General features: G+C 48.3%; 1 protein-coding gene across 2 annotated transcripts in view; it reads right to left on the reverse strand.

Moving 5' to 3' along the window:
- LOC127045386 (lymphocyte antigen 6E-like) overlaps window positions 1–16690 on the reverse strand; it is an 810322-nt gene that overhangs the window by 179466 nt on the left and 614166 nt on the right. Inside the window, exon 3 of one of the 2 annotated variants that reach the window (XR_007772665.1) lies at window positions 2270–2282. The exons of the other annotated variant lie outside the window; for it this stretch is intronic. The gene's annotated coding sequence lies outside the window, so the exon portion shown is untranslated. Of the gene's footprint in view, window positions 1–2269; window positions 2283–16690 lie in introns of those variants that run through there. 2 annotated transcript variants of the gene reach the window in all.

The following is a 16690-nucleotide window of genomic DNA, read 5'->3' on the forward strand; positions in this document are numbered from 1 at the left end:
TACTCATACAATAAGAACAACATTTCATTCCCAACCTCAACCCCCACATTCAAGTGATCTGTAACCCAACCCCAGCCAAAATCTATCACTTGGGCAACACAGCTCTGTTTGCTGGATACCTAGGTAGATTAGGTGTGAATGTAAATACAATCTCGTCCTGAAGCCTTCCCCCCCAGTCCCCAGCCCATCACTAGTTGTCAGGGAGAGCTCCTTGAGACTTTGCTTACAAATCATCATTTGAAATTATTAGTTTGGCCAACATCATGGAAATGAATGTACTGACATTGTCATAAAAAACAACAGCTGTATTAGGAAGCTAGTCTATGTTCATACTTTTCAAATCTATCATACTTTCAGAGACACGTATTTTATTATACACTGATATGCTTTTAAAGTATGTATTAATGTTTCAATTTCAATTCAGATTTCCAAACAGTCACTAAATTGGCATGTTTCAGAGCAGCAGCCGTGTTAGTCTGTATCCGCAAAAAGAACAGGAGTACTTGTGGCACCTTAGAGACTAACAAATGTATTTGAGGATAAGCTTTCGTGGGCCCACTTCATTGGATCCATAGAATGGAACTTATAGTGAGGAGATATATATACATACAGAGAACATGAAAAGGTGAGAGTCGCCCAACCAACTCTAAAAGGTTAATTCATTAAGATGAGCCATTATCAGCAGGAGAAAAAAAAACTTTTGTAGTGATAATCAAGATAGCTCATTTAAGACAGTTTGTCTCTGTCTGAGGGATTGGAACAAATGAGGTTGTATCTTGGAGCTTGGCTGTAGACAATGGATCTTGTGGTGTGTCCTGGATGGAAGCTGGAGGCATGTAGGTAAGTATAGCGGTCAGTAGGTTTCCGATATAGGGTGGTGTTTATGTGATCATCGCTTATTAGCACAGTAGTGCCAAGGAAATGGAACGCTTGTGTGGATTGGTCTAGGCTGAGGTTGACGGTGGGATGGAAATTGTTGAAATCATGGTGGAATTCCTCAAGGGCTTCTTTTCTATAGGTCCAGATGATGACGATGTCATCAATGTAGCGCAAGGAGAGTAGTGGTATTAGGGGATGAGAGCTAAGGAAGCGTTGTTCTAAATCAGCCATAAAAATGTTGGCATACTATGGTGCCATGCGGGTACCCATAGCAGGGCCACTGATTTGAAGGTATATATTGTCCACAAATGTGAAAATAGTTGTGGGTGAGGACAAAGTCGCAAAGTTCAGCTGCCAGCTTGGCATGTAACCAGTTCACAAAACTGTGAGGTGGGGGTGTTGGGGAAATTCAGAGGGGGTGTAGGGAAATCCCTGGAGGTACCATTTGAAAACTAACAATTCTTTGGTCAATAAGATCATGATGCAACATTACATAGAGAGTTCTGAGTTCCCCCTGTACGACATTACTTGTGAAAACCCGACAGCCCCTCCTAGGTAAATGCTGTTAAAGAGGTCTGTCCTAAACAAAGGAATGGGGATTTATACAAGCAGCAAACAGGGTCATCAAGACAGCAGGGGAAGAAGATGCTAGTGAACAGAGCAATTTACATTTCAGCAAACACAAGTGGGGGGAGGGCACACGTAATGTTGATAGACTCTGGTTGTTGGTAGGCAGGATCAAACCTGGGACCTATGGAGCTTAGTGCTTGATCCTTTACTGCATGAGCTAACTGGCTGTTAGCTAAGGCTGTAGAGCAGACTCATTTAACTGTCTCTAAATGGGCTCGGTGCTACTAGATAGGACAGACCACCACACCCAGGAGGTGTGTGGGTTACATACTTCCCCTTGCTGAGGAAGCACGTCCCGAGCTCAGAGACTTCCCAGTTGAAATTCCAGACGTGCTCCCACTTGTAACATTGACACACTCCTGTTGGTGGTGAGCGGGATTGAACCTAGTGCCTCTGGAACTTCCTGCATGAGTCTCTGCCGCATGAGCTAAAAGGCTGCAGCACAGACTCATTTTAGCTCTCTCTCATTAAGTGGTCTTGGTGCCACTAGAAGGCACAGGACACCACACCCAGGAGGTGTGTGGGTTACACATGGAGCCTTCACCACCAGACTTCAGATCCTCTTCCTCACAGCTTGGATAAACTTTGCTTTGAGGGGATCCTTTAGAACAGTGGCTCTCAACCTTTTCAGTCTACTGTGCCCCTTTCAGGAGTCTGATTTGTCTTGTGTACCCCCAAGTTTCACCTCACTTAGAAACTACTTGTTTACAAAATCAGATCTAAAATACAGATGTGTCACAGCACACTCTTACTGACAAATTGCTGACTTTCTCCTTTTGTCTGTATGAAATTTTAAGCTGTACTTATTTTGCTATTGCTTGTTATATAGCCTGCTGTAAAACTAGGCAAATATTGACATGAGTTGATGTTCTCCCTAGAAGACCTCTATGTACCCTGTGCCGCTGGTTGACAACCACTGCTTTAGAAGAATCAGCTTCCAAGACTCAATGGACTAGAAAAGAAAGGGGCACACAACCCCACATTCTTTCACCCAAGAAAACAAAACCACCAGCACCTTTGGGCCCCTGGAAGAGAGCCTGAGCAATGGCTCGGTCACCATTTTGTTGGGAGACTGTGGCTGAGAGAAACCATCTTGAACAGAGCCTGTGTGAAATAAGGCATACATTTATATTGGTGAGAGTAATTAATCACTGGAACAATTTACCAAAGTTTGTAGTGGATTCTCCATCACTGACAACTTTTAAATCAAGACTGGATGTTGTTCTAAAAGAGCTGCTCTAAGAATTATCTTGGTGAAGTTTTCTGGCCTGTGTGATACAGCATTCTGGCCTTGGAATCTATGAAAGCACCTTTCAAAGGGCAGTATGGGTTAGTAGACTATTAAACACATGAGGAAACTGAGGTACAGAGAGGCAACTCATCCAGGCTCATGCAACAGGTCAGTAGCAGAACTGCGACTGCACTGAGGTTTCCTGACTGCCCAGCCAGTGCTCTGCCCATTGGAACACACTGTCTCCTTGATAGTACATTATATTCCCTGAAAATAAATTCTGAATAAGGAAAGGAGAGCATTCACGTTAGCAATCAGATTTCTTGGAGTTCATCTAATGAGGGAACAGAAGTCAAGTCATATGACTCGAGTGTCCAATCCACACACTGTGAGTTTTAACTAGCAAACTGATTCCTGAAGAAGAATTATTCATTGAACTCACCCCAGGATTATTTTTGAAATCGGGATAAATTTGAGTGCCCTGTAAGCTTTTTACAGAGAATTTGTGAAGAGGAAATGGGATGGGTTCACAGCCTAAATTATTCCCCATGAATTATTTGCTTGGCTGTAAAGATAAGTGCTTCCATACCCCCCACATATCGGCAGGTACTGCCGACCCAATACATTCAAACAAGTCAGGCCTCCCGAATCATGAGATTTTAAAATTATCTGGGAGATTCCTTTGATTTGCCGTATACTTTTTGAATCATTGTGGGGGGGTCCCATTTTGAAGCACGACAGGCTAGACATTTACTATTTTTTAAATGAAAGTGGAGATTCTTGTGTGCTCGGGGGTGGCCCCACTCCAGGGTACGCTCTCTGCACCGGCCGCTTCCCTGACCCCTGATCAGCACATTAAGTTCAAACCAAATATAATTTATTAAACAGCAACTGTAGGGAAAATAAGGAAAAATGGAAGAGGATTAAGGGGAACAAGGGACCCACCCTGTGGGCTGGGGGGCACCACAACCATTGTCTCTGGGACGTGAGGGCAGGTCACAGCCTGTTCCTCACACTCCCAGCTCCCTCGCAGGCCTCAGGCTCTAGCCAGCCAGGTGCTTCTCCCCAGCATTGCCCACTCCCTTTGTCAGGGTCACATTCCCTCTCCCCCGAGTCCAGCCTGCGTGTCTGGGGGCGTCTCCCTGATTAGGCCCCTGCTCAGGGCCCCCTCGCTCTCCCCAACCACTCTCTGTGCCCGGCTCCAGTGTGACAGGCGTGCACAGTCCCGGCTCTGGCCCCACAGCTCCCCGCTGCAGCTTGGCCCTGGTTCCCTGATGGCCTGGCTGGTCTGCATTGCCCCAGCTCCCAGCTGCTCCAGCTCCCCTATCTCTGGTTGCTGCTCTCCCCTTAGCTCTGCCCCACTCGCCTCAGAGGGAGGATGGGCTCCTGGCTCCCTCATTGGCCGGCCTGCCCTGTCAATCAGGCTCACCTGGAGCATTGGCATTTCCCCCTTGGCCCTGGGGACTGTCAGTCTCAGGATCCTGATTTCTCTTCATCCATTCCCCTTTCTTTTGGTACTGGGAGAGGCCAGCCCAAAACCCCACTAAGTGTCAGTGGGAGGCAGCAGCCCCCTCCTGCTGGCCTAGATCCAATCTTCAGAGCAGGCCCCTTGGACTGAACTGGAAATTGGGGTCTTAGATCTGGCTGAGGTTCCACTCTCACAAGCTCTTCATCTATCCACCCTCCAGACCCTCTTCCGAGTGCACGGGCCACCCGGGGCTGCACTGACAATACCTTCAGCAGTCAGCAGAGCTGCCAGGGACAGGGCTGAAATAGTTCCCGTCCCAGACAGCTTGATGTAAGTCTGCTTGCCAAGGGGGCCTCTGTCTGGGCTCGGTTGTGGGGGTGTTGCTTCAATGTGGAAACCAATGCAGAGTGCCCCAGCGCCTCCTGTCTGCAGCACAGGCCCACCTGGGAAATGAGGTTTACTACAGGCTAAGGGAGAGGGGTCCCCCTTGATCAAACAGTGGCGGCAACTCCCTGATTGGATGCCTCGGCACTACCACAGTGGGATCTATATAGAGCTAGAGCTGGGCAAATAATGAATATTTCAGTTCAGTGGCAGCTATGAGAAATACGTTATTTTAAAGCTTTGTTTTGGGTCAAACGGAATGTGAAATTTTTCAGACTTTTCAGTGACTCAAGGACAGTCCATGGTGGGTCTATTCCAGAGCAGAGATTTGAACTGTTGCCTTTTACAGCTAAGGTAAATGCAGCCTAACCACTGTACTGAAGGCAGAGAAGTTGCAACACCACCAGCAGCACCACCTTTATCCTTCTCTCCTGGCCGTTTTGTGACTGCCCAAAACTGTATGTGTCAAATGTGCTATTCACTTCAGGTCACTCGAAACTGAAATAATCCTCTTCATCCAAAGAACGTCACCTAGTTTGACATAGAACACCAAGAGCTAAATTCACAATGCGACTGAGGTGTGGTGACAGTGAACGTCACCATGCCTAACTTTTGGATGATTCACAAAATCTGGGTTGGTGCCTGGGCTCCCTGTAGAACAACTGGGCCTAGACAGACACCTGAGAAAGGAATTCACAAAAGCTGGTGATGGAGAAGACTCCAGGTTCAAGGCCCATCCTCTAGCTGAGGGGAGAAGAATTTGAATGGGGATCTGCCACCTGTCAGGTGAACACACCGGGCTTTGGGACAGCCGGGCTCCCTCAATCACTCCTGTTGAAGCTGTTCCATGGGGGGGAAATAATCAAAAAATCATTGGTGCAGGGAGCCTGGACACTGGGTCTTCCACCTCCTCACCCTCCGTAAGCTCACTTAGAGGAGCCTGATTGGGCCCCTCAGCCAAGTTAGGTGGCCAGACTCCTCCCGCTCTGGTGTGGGTGCTGCAGGAAGCATGCTCAGAAACACAGATGCCTAGTGAACTTTTACAACAAAAAATGTCACTGTCGAGCAAGTTTAGGACCCTGCAGTGGTGAGCAGCAGCTGGGCGGGGGGATAGGCATCCCAGTGGGGCCTGATTCTGGCCATTGGGTGCCTAAAGCAGTGTTTAGGCACTTAAGCCCTGTGGTGAATCTGGCCCCAAGAGGTCGGCAGAGCTGGGAAGGGATATGATCTCATAGAAAGAAGGAATCACAACTGGGAGGGGCTCAAGAAGTTTTGAGGCCTTTCTATCTGGGATCCCCTCTGAGCCATTCCCATCTCTTGGAAAGCAAAGAAGTTCCTTATAGACTTTAAGGCCAGGTGGGAACATTGTGATCATCTAGTCTGACCTCCTTCACCTTGCAGGCCAAAGAACCTCACCCACCCCCTCCTGTAATAGACCCATAACCTTCCCAGGCCTTTATGGCGTGGGGCAAACCAACCAGTACTTGGTTTTGTCAGAAGTTGATCTCATCAGGTTCCTTGGGCTAGATACCTAAATAATTCCCAGGCTTGAGAAGCTCCTTGTAGAGGTATCAGCTACAACACCTTCCCTGGGCCCTAGTGCCACCCTGTCCAGCCTCTCCTCCTGCCCAGTGATGCTGGGGATGGCTAGCCAATGGGTTGCTTGTACTTGAGGCTGCTATCCCTTTAAGGCCGGAGCATCCTGCTGTAATAGTACCTGCCTCTCTAAGGGGGTTAGCAGAACCTTCTCTCCAGCCTCTTGTCTGCTCCCAGACACTAGGTAGATGGCCCACGTTCTGCTCTCCAAACCTTGGCCTTGCTACGTTCCTGCACTGCAGGTAATCGAGCCCAGGAAGCTCAGCTAATATGTGGAATGCAGGCGCAGTGGTCTGGGGTTTAAGTTGCAGGGCACCTCAACTGTCCAAGCCTCAGTTCTTGAGATCTCTGTTTTCCACAGCTTGGCCGTGGCCATTCTTTATACTAAAGCCTCCTTTAATTAGTAGTATCTTCCTCCCCTACTCCGACACCCCAGCCCCATGACATCTCAGCTCTTGGATGGTGTGCTGTAGAGAGGGGAAATTGGGGTTAGTCATACTGCATTCAGATGGCACTCCCCTCGGGTCTGTGGCAGATCTCTCCTTCTTTCGCTCTTTGGTTCAAGGGCCTCACTTCCTTCCTGACCCAGCCCCTCCCTCGGGTCCTGCCAACTTGGAAATGCCAAACTCCAACTTTCCATCACCCCAGGAAAGCCCTGCCCTTTATCTCCTAGGAAGTTTCTCTTCTGAGCCCCATGGAGTCCCCTGCTTTCCACTCTCTAGTATAAACATCTCTGGGACATTTCTGCCCACTGCTGCCACCCTTCGATGTCTAGCACCAGGTCAGTTTCTGAAAACTTAGAGGGTTTGCAATTCTCCTCCTTCATGGGTTGTTGACTTTTATTCACATACGTGGCCAAAACATCTGTAAGGATGAGACTTCGGCCATGCATCTGCCAAGGAAGGATTGATTCTTGAACCAGATGAGGTAAAATAACAAATCCAGTGAGCTAATCACACCATCAGTCTCGTTGAAGCCCCAGGCCCCGCTCTCATCTTGGAATCTGGGGTTAAACGTCATACCCCAAGGAGAGTCTCTTATCATTAGTCTCTGTGTCCCAGGACAACAAGCCATTGTTCTCAGCCACTTTGGCCCATGCTTACAAGGCCCACTGGTTGCTAGGGAGATGGTGGAAATAGTGGGCCCCTTCTGTTAATGGGCATGCTGGCAGGGTGGGATTCAGTAGTATGGAAACCAGAAATAGGATAAGGGACCTACCATCAATCAAACCCTAACCCTTCTCCTTGGCCACTTAAACCCTGCCTCTTGACCCCTTAAGCCCCGACCACCTGTCACTGGAAGTCCCACCCATGGGGAATATTACTTCCTGGGTCAAGGAGGACACATGACCGGAAGCAAAGTGTGTCATGTGACCCCTCTAAGAACTCATCCCACTGCCCTCTACCAATCAGGAGAGGTTTCTCCCCCGTAGGCCTGCCCCGAGAGGTGATTTGACCAATCAGGGGTGTTCCGGGGCATGGTGACCCATCCGGAAGTGGTTCATGTGACCCCTCTAAGAACTCCTCCTCTGCCCTCTGCGAATCACGATGGGTTCAGCCACACAGCACCGCCCTGAGAGCAGATTTGACCAATCGGTGGTGTTCTGGGGTGGGATGACTTGCCCAGAAGAGGGTCGTGTGACCCCTCTAGGAACTCGTCCCAGCGCCCTCTGCCAATCAGAGCGCAGCACTATCACCCCATAAGTCCCAGCAATCAGGGAAGAAGAGGCCATCTTTAACCAAGAACACGTGCTTTAGAAATCGTGGAAACATGGACTCCTTCAAAACCCTGGTGAGAACTTCAGAAGTTGTGTTAGTCCCGAGGGCCTTTGGACTTGTGTGGAGAAAGCGCTACATGAGCGACAGTTCCCATGAGGGCCCTTTGACTCAGCCATTGATGGATAAGCCAGAACCTGAAACCCAAACCCTTGTGAGGCTCCCCAATGAGCATGAAGGTCTCTCATTGTCCGCCCCCCCTAGAGGTGGAAGACGCACACAGCTCGGGGGAGTCACCAGAGGACAAGGTGAACAGAAAAGATGTTGCTCAGGTAAATGAATGATTAAAAAGTGACTGTTGATGATGGGGTGTAATGAGGTTAGGAACTGGGAGGTTGTGTAAATCTAAAAACAAGCAATGGGGTGCTTACACTGTTTCTCTTCTGAAAATCTCTCAACAGCTCGACGATGCCTTTCTAGAGGCCTTTGAGAACTGACTTCGGTAGCCTCATGGGAGTAAATATATCATGCATCAGCTGTTTGTGCTCATGTCTGAGACACAGATCTCAAGAGGAAAATCCGGAAAAGGACAAAATGGAAGAATGAACCAGCTCAGACTCCCTTATGGTAGGAGTCGTGGTGTCCATTTTTACAGGCAGTTGTAAAAGGTCATGTTAAACCAGGCGATTAATAAAACTTATTTATTTAAATGTGTCAATATGAATGTGTCCCCCTTCATATTTGTGTTAGTAAAAGACGGTACTAGTAACAGTCATTTCTATATAGGCAGCTCTGTTAAATAATATATATTACACCCCCGGGGATGTTGGGAGCTTCAGTGGGGTGAACCCTCTTTCTCAAGTGGCCAGAAAGCATAGTAAAACTTGAAATAGAAGACAGGTAACAGCTTGGCTTTCAGACAGGGACACTTATACTTTACACATTTCCACCCCACCATCAGCCTCGGCCTGAACCATTTCACACAAGACATCCACTTCCTAGACACCACAGCACTCATAAATGATGGCCATGGGGAGTAACGTGAGGGGGCCCGGAAACTGCTCCCCGCCCCAGCTCATCTCTGCTCCGCCACCGCCATCCCCCGAGCGTGCCACAACTCCCCTTCTCCCCTCTCCCTCCCAGGCTTCTTGAGGGGGAGCAGAGGTGAGCTGGTGCGCGGGGGGGGGGCGGTGCGCAGCAATTTTTTGAGGGTCTAGGGGCAGCAAATTTGTTAATCTGCCACTGCCCCCAACTAAAACCTCTCCAGTGCATCATCAAGGATCTACAACCTATCCTGAAGAACAATCCATCACTCTCACAGATCTTGGGAGACAGGCTTGTCCTCGCTTACAGACAGCCCCCAAACCTACAGCAACCACTCACCACACAACAAAAACACTAACCCAGGAACCTATCCTTGCAACAAAGCCTGTTGCCAACTCTGTTCACATATCTATTCAGGGAATACCATCATAGGACCTAATCACATCAGCCACACTATCAGAGGCTCGTTCACCTGCACATCTGCCAATGTGATATATGCCATCATGTGCCAGCAATGCCCCTCTGCCATGTACTTTGGCCAAACTGGACAGTCTCTACGTAAAAGAATAAATGGACACAAATCAGATATCAAGAATTATAATATTTAAAAACCAGTCAGAGAACACTTCAATCTCCCTGGCCACTTGATTACAGACCTAAAAGTCACAATATTACAACAAAAAAACTTCAAAAACAGACTCCAACAAGGAACTGCTGAATTGGAATTAATTTGCAAATTGGACACCATTAAATTAGGCTTGAATAATGACTGGGAGTGGATGGGCCATTGCACAAAGTAATACTATTTCCCCGTGCTTATTTTTTCCCCCACTACAGTTCCTCACATCTTCTTGTCAATTGCTGGAAATGAGCCATTTTCAGTACCACTCCAAACAGTTCTTTTTCTCTCCTGCTGGTAATAGCTCACCTTAACTGATCATTCTCATTATAGGATGTATGGTAACACCCATTTTTGCATGTTCTGCATGTATATATATATATATCTTCCTACTGTATTTTCCACTGCATGCATCCGATGAAGTGGGCTCTAGCCCACAAAAGCTTATGCTCAGATAAATTTGTTAGTCTCTAAGGTGCCAGAAGTACTCCTGTTCTTTTTTCACGTTACACAAACCGGCTCGAATACGTTTTAAAAGAAACAAGACCATTGTTCAGATGTGGATGTGCAATGGCAGGCAAATTTGGTGGATATGCACCGGTTCTCCAAATGCAACAGCAGTTTTAAGTACATCTTAACAGTGATAGACATTCTATCCAAATATGCCTGGGCTTTAGGCCTAAAAGACAAGATGAGTGATGAGGTATCCAAGGCCTTTCAAGCTATTTTCAGCAAAGGTCGCGTGCCTCAAAAATTACAAACCGATCAGGGAAAGAATTTTTAAACAACCTTTAAGCAGATTATTAAAGTGGCATGGAGTTCACCCGTTTGTTACTAATAGTGAAGTCAAAGCAGGGTTTGTAGAGCAATTTAACAGACCTTTAAAAACTAGGATGTGGAGATATTTTACAGCCCATAACACCTTTTGCTACATTGATGTGTTACTTGACTTTAAAGAGTTACAGCCAAAGTTTCACGGAATTATACATACCAGACCCGCTGATGTTAACCCTTCCAATTCTTTGAAGGTATGGAAAACTATTTACGGATATGGTTTAAAATAAAACCGGTTGTTGCTCCTTTGAGAAATGTGACCACGAGAGACTATCTAAAACCAAAGGAGCTTTTGAAAAAGGTTATGAACTGACATTTACCAATGAGATATTCCTTGGGCATGCCTAGCCTTGCTCAAAACATGTTTCAACAAGAACAGACGTGTATCTTGGGATGATTTTCATAGCCATGTTACCCAATAAAGCACCCCAGGTGAGGGGTTTAAAGACAATTGATGTTTGGTGATTGTTTGTTTGTTTTTTAAAAAAAGGACCAATTCAGAAAAAAGTACACAGATTATTATTTTTTTAATTAAAATAATCACTCGTGAGGTCCCCTAAATAATCCCCCAGAGGGAGATTCTACTCACCCTCCCTTTTCACAAATATCACCAAGTCAGTGTCTTCATACAGGCACCACTCTTGCAACCTCTCTAGGAGGTTGTATAGTTCTAAGTGGGCGTAAGCGGTGGTGAAACAGGCTATGAAGACGTTGGTATTGCCAGAGACAGAGAACCGGTCTTTTGCGTGCTTCCAAGACATACATGCTGTTTCATCGTCGATAAACTCACAGGATGAAACCCTGTAATTGGGGGAAAACAGGTACTGAAAGAGTGGAGAAATTGTAGAGGGTCCAGAGAAGAGCAACAAGAATGGTTAAAGGTCTTGAGAATATGACCTATGAAGAAAGGCTGAAAGAATTGGGTTTGTTTAGTTTGGAAAAGAGAAGACTGAGAGGGGACATGATAGCAGTTTTCAGGTATCTAAAAGGGTGTCATCAGGAGGAGGGAGAAAACTTGTTCACCTTAGCCCCTAAGGATAGAACAAGAAGCAATGGGCTTAAACTGCAGCAAGGGAGATTTAGGTTGGACATTAGGAAAAAGTTCCTAACTGTTAGGGTGGTTAAACACTGGAATAGATTGCCTAGGGAGGTTATGGAATCTCCACCTCTGGAGATATTTAAGAGTAGGTTAGATAAATGTCTATCAGGGATGGTCTAGACAGTATTTGTTCCTGTTATGAGGGCAGGGGACTGAACTCAATGACCTCTTGAGGTCCCTTCCAGTCCTAGAGTCTATGAATCTATAAAATCTAAAGGTTTATTCATAAAAGGAAAAAGATACAGATGAGAGCTAGAATTGGTTAAATGGAATCAATTACATACAATAATGGCAAAGTTCTTGGTTCAGGTTTGTAGCAGTGATAGAATAAACTGCAGGTTTAAATTAAGTCTCTGGAGTACATCCCCAGCGGGGATGGGTCATCAGTTCTTTGTTCAGAGCTTCAGTTTGAAGTGAAGTCCCTCCAGAGGTAAGAAGCAGGATTGAAAACAAGATGGAGATGAGGCATCAGTCTTTTATAGGGTATGGCTACATTTGGAATTTCAAAGCGCTGCCCCGGCAGCGCTTTGAAGTGTGAGTGTAGTCGGAGTGACAGCGCTGGAAGAGAGCTCTCCCAGCGCTGCATGTAAACCACATCCCTTACGGGTGTAGCGTGCAGCGCTGGGAGCCCTGATTACACTGAGGCTTTACAGCGCTGTATCTTGCAGCGCTCAGGGGGGTGTTTTTTCACACCCCAGTTGCAGTGCTGTAAAGTGTGAGTGTAGCCAAGGCCATAGTCTTTTCCAGGTGTAAGAACACCTTTCTGTCCTTACTGTGGAATATTACAAGCAAAATGGAGTTTGGAGTCACATGGGCGAGTTCCTGCATACTTTGCTGACTTACAAGGCGCATCTGCCTTCTCTCATTGGGTCAATTGTGTAGCTGATGGTCCTTAATGGGCCATCAAGCAGGCTAGGCAGAGCTAACACCAACTCATCTGGGATGTCACCCAGAAGCATAGCATAAGTTTGAGATGCAGACAGGATAGAGCCCATATTCATAACTTCAACTACAAAATGACACATTCATACAGACAGCATAATCATAACCAGCAACCCATAACCTGGTCTTAGACCCCTTATATGACCCCTTTTACATAAGATTTGGTGCCAGTACAGGACCTTGGTTGCAACCATGTTCTATACGGTCCCAGTTCAAGTCAATAATGTGACACAGGCATCTTCTGGTTTGGTCATTTTCTTTAAAACACAGTCAGGGTCTGCACTAAATTGCACAGCATTTATCAAGATCACCCCTTACGCTAAATGATCTTGGGTTAGGCACAGACATTGCATAGCATAACCTATGGCAAGAACAGTGTTTTATAAGCTTTCCAAACACAACTCAGCACACAGGCGCCGGAGCTTGAAGTTTATATCTACTGAAGTCCAAGTCACAAAGTCATGGTGCCGTTGGGCTGGTGCATCTATGACACAGTCCTCACAATCTTCAAAAAGCTTTTCCCTAAGGCAGTGATTAAGGACAGCATAAACAGCAACACGTACAATAGTCCGCATGACTTTTTTACGCTCACGACGTGGCACTGGCTCAGTTAGTTCCATGCCAAGTCTCCTAAACTCCTCATAGCCGTCATCCTCGGAGTCCTCTTCAACAATTTCTATCAGCATTGAGCAAAACCAAGAAGAGCCTGGTTCATCTTCGCTGCTTGATGCAACGCTGTCCAGGACCTCTGGGTCCTCCAGAAAGGCATCGTCAAGCTGTCGAGAGATTTTCAGAAAAGAAACAGTGTAAGTTCCCGCTGCTTGATTTTAAATATACACAACCCACCCCACCCCCCGGTTTCTAACCCCATTACACCCCATCATCAACGGTCACTTCTTAATCATTCATTTACCTGAGCAATGTCTTCTCCGTTCATCTTGTCCTCCAATGACTCCCCTGAGCTGCGTTCGCCTTCCACCTCTAGGGGGACGGACGACGAGAGGCCATCACACTCATCGGGGAGCCTCACGAGAGTTTGGGTTTCGGGTTCCGGCATATCCATTAATGGCTGAGTCAAAGGGCCGTCGTGGGAACTGTTGCTCATGTAGCGCTTTCTCCACACAAGTCCAAAGGCCCTCGGGGTTAAAACAAGGTCCAAAGTGCTCACAGGGGTGGTGAAGGAGTCCATGTTTACACGATTTCTAAAGCACGCATCCTTGGTAAAAGATGGCCTTTTCTGCCCCAATTGCTGGGACTTATGGGGTGATAGCATTGCGCTCTGATTGGCAGAGGGCGCTGGGAGGAGTTCTTAGAAGGGTCACACGACCCTCATCTGGATGGGTCACCCCGCCCCGGAACACCACCGATTGATCAAATCTGCTCTCGAGGTGATCCTATGTGGCCGAAACCCATCGCGATTCGTAGAGTGCAGTGAGAGGAGTTCTTAGAGGGGTCACACGAGCCACATCCGGATGGGTCACCCCACCCTGGAACACCCCTGATTGGTCAAATCACCTCTCAGGGCAGGCCTATGGGGGCAACCCCCCCCCCCGATTGGTAGAGGGCAGTGGGAGGAGTTCTTAGAGGGGTCACATGATACACTTTGCTTCCGTTCATGTGTCCCCCTTGACCCTGGAAGTAATACCCTGTGGGTGGGACTTCTGGTGATAAGTGGTTGGGGTTTAAGGGGTCAAGGGGCGGGGCTTTAGGAGTCAAGGGGACAGTTTGGGTTTGATTGACGGTAGGGCCCTAATAGTACTACTGGACACCCTTAGAGGCCCTTGCCTTTGGAAAGGGTGGCTTTGTAAATTTAATATCAGCTCTTCTTGAAGGAAGGATTGATTCTTGAACTGCATGAAGTAAAGTAACAAATCCAGTTAGCTAGCCACACCCTCAATCTCATCCAAACTCCCAGGCCCCCCTTCATCGTGGAATCTGGTTTTAAATGTCATACCCCAAGGAGAGTCACTTATACATCAGTCTCTGTGTCCCAGGACAACAAGCCATTCTTCTCAGCCACTTTAGCCCATGCTTACCAGGCCCGCTGGATGACAGGGAGATATTGGAATTTGTGGGCCCCTTCTGTTAGTGGGCATGCTGACAGGGTGGGATTCAGTAGTATGGAAAGCGGACACCCTTGGAGGCCCTTGCCTTCCAAAAGGGTGGCTTTGTAAATTTAGTGTCAGGTGTTCTGGAACGAGAGTCCTTGGACATTTGGGACTTCACTTTGTTTTGCAGTTTGCTGAAGGTTTGCTTGAGGCACATTAACATCTGTTTGAGAACTTTGAACCTTGAAGGGGATGGTGTCCTAGCTCTGGAGGCCTTTGGTGACTTTGAGGGAGAACCGTCAGGACTCCCAGTTGCTTTCCCCCCAGCTTGCGAAAGCCCTGTTGTACTGGTAGCAATGGACACCATCTTTGGTTGCTTGGTGGGAGCCATTTTCCCCATTCCATCCTGCATCTTGCTCTTGTCTGCTGGAAGGAGCCACAGCACTGGCATCTTATTGTGGTTGGATGATGCTGAGGAGTCTCCTGGAGTCCATTTCTGTGGAATTCCATGGGATCTTCTGGGCAAGTCAGCACCTGCAGGGCCAGCTGGTCTCTTCCGTTGATGCTTACTACACTTCTTGCAGACTCTGATCGGCGGCTGGTCCCTGGAGAGCTTTGAATTCACAGTTCCATTGAACCCATGTGAATCCATGATGTCTCGAAGACCATGCAGCTCAGCAGATGTCTCCTTCTGAATTTTCTTACCCTTCATCTTTCCTGGATATGCCTTGTGGCACTGCTGGCAAACTGAGACCTGGCCCGCCAAAGGGAGGGAGCTGCTCAACATTTCCGTCAGGTGCTTGATCTGCAGGTCGTGTGCAGCGTGCCCAGCAATGAGATAGTCAAGAGTGGATCTTGTTAGCTGCTCAGAGCCTGGTGCCTCTGGGGCAACCTGGTGGCATTGGGTTCTGGGAAGATCTGCCCTGCCCTCACCTGCCTGTGCCCCTGGCCTCAGGCAGGAGCCTTCTCCCAAGAGAACCTTCCTCTCCATGTGCAGCTCCAGCTTCTCTTCAGTCCCTTTGGTGCCGCTCACACTGGTAAGGGGCTTTCTCAACTCGCTCCTATAAATCTGGAGTGTCGCTGCGAGTGTCTTCTCTGCTATTGCGGTTCCTGGAGGTGGCAATGTCAGACCCCCCCTTGCTGGCAGAGTGCAGCACTCTGGGTTAGTCTGGTTTCCTGCTGTGCCATCATTCCTGCCCGTCTCCATGGTGGTATCTTCCACTGGCGTTGGAGGACGTGTGGAAGAAGAGGAGCTTGTGCTTCGCCTCCCCGTCCGCAGGAAATCGGTCTCCATCTCACTGAACTCCACATGGGCTCCCCTGGCTGGGATGGCGTGAGGCAGCTTTGCCAGGGGCTCTGGGTCCAGGGTGAGCAGCCCCCTCTGCATGATGAAATGTTGACGCCTTATGTGGAGTTCGATGGGGTGGGCAGGCTGTTGTCCCATCGCTGGGAATGCCGCTGTCCTGTGCTTGTCTGGCTCCCTAGGGTGGCGGAGTGGCCCAGGCAGAGCAGTCTCTCTCCGTAGGGGAGCATCTCTGTGCGACTCTCGCACCATCTTAGGAAACCCCTTCATTTGGATCTCCGAGCATTTCTGAGCCATGTGATCCTGCAGTTTGACCACCGCCATGGGCACAAGCCTGGCCAGGATGGCATCAGAGGATGCCATGATCCTGTGGGCCTTTTGGGGCAGGGATCCCGAGGGGCAGACACGTGGCTCCTGGATCTCCTGTGCACGCTGAGGGCTGGTATTGGATCTGAGGGGCTCTGGGACCTTTGCTGGAAATCCACATTTGGGTGGATCTGTGTCTAATTCCAATTGCTGCTTGGTGTCCCACTCACTCAGCAATGGCTCCCCCGGGATGGGAGTTTGTGGAGCCCCCAGTTGCCTCTGCAGATACTTCTGTAGGATGTTGAAGCCTGAGCCCTGTGCTGATGTCTGGTCCAGATCCGTGGTCTGCTCTCGCTGGTCTCGTCTGCTGTGTGCAGGAGGCCTGGGGAGAGGCTGGGCTTGGATGGGATGAATGAATCCTTCCCAGCCCGCGACAGGTATGATCTCCCTTGTGTGACGGAGGGGCTCTGACTGAATTACGGCAGCTTCTCTTGGGGAAAAGGAGCTGGAACTCCAGAGGGAAGAGGTGGTGGATTCCATAGAGGAATAGGAGAATTGGCTCATCGCAGATGTCGACACACTCGGCCTGTGG

The sequence above is a fragment of the Gopherus flavomarginatus genome, chromosome 2 (genome assembly GCF_025201925.1).
Source record: "Gopherus flavomarginatus isolate rGopFla2 chromosome 2, rGopFla2.mat.asm, whole genome shotgun sequence".
Taxonomy (NCBI): domain Eukaryota; kingdom Metazoa; phylum Chordata; order Testudines; family Testudinidae; genus Gopherus; species Gopherus flavomarginatus.